The 685-nt window shown below is 32.1% G+C and overlaps 1 non-coding gene across 1 annotated transcript; it reads right to left on the reverse strand.

Annotated features, from left to right (window-relative positions):
• Positions 1–119: 119 nt before the first annotated feature.
• LOC115032288 lies at positions 120–226 on the reverse strand. Its single transcript, XR_003837928.1, has one exon. It is a non-coding gene; the product is annotated as a U6 spliceosomal RNA (small nuclear RNA).
• Between the last annotated feature and the right edge of the window lie 459 nt (positions 227–685).

Genomic DNA, 685 nt, shown 5'->3' on the forward strand with positions numbered 1-685 from the left:
TGCTGGGATTAAAGGCGTGCGCCACCACGCCCGGCGCTCATTTGAGTTCTTTTGTGATTGGGTTACCTCACTCAGGATGATGCCCTCCAGGTCCAACCATTTGCCTGGGAAATTCATAAAAGAATATGGAACGCTTCACAAATTTGGGTGTCATCCTTGCATAGGGGCCATGCTAATCTTCTCTGTATTGTTCCAATTTTAGTATATGTGCTGCCGAAGCGAGCACCATAGCACGATTTTTAACATTACTATTAATTGGAAATAAAGTTGTCATATATTGAATTTTATTTTGGGTAAATCTCTAGTAGATATATATGAATGGTCAGAAGTGGAAAGTGGTAGTTATTTTTTGTTTTTGTTTGGGGAACTTTTAGAAATTTAAATTGATAAGTTAAAAGTCATGTGTGTTTATATATATGTGTGTGTATGTATATATATATATGTGTGTGTATATGTATGTATATATGTATACATATATATGTATGTATATATATGTATACATATATACATACATACACACACATTATGGAATAGTTAAGTTATTTAACATATACATTATATCATGTACATTGTGTGGTTTAAAATACAATCCCTGAAATACATGAAATCTATTCTCTCACTAGCTAACAGTATATAGCATAAGTTGTAGTTATCATGATATAGATTTCTTGAATTTATTTCTCCT

This window comes from Mus caroli, chromosome 10 (assembly GCF_900094665.2).
Source record: "Mus caroli chromosome 10, CAROLI_EIJ_v1.1, whole genome shotgun sequence".
NCBI classification, from domain to species: Eukaryota; Metazoa; Chordata; class Mammalia; order Rodentia; family Muridae; genus Mus; species Mus caroli.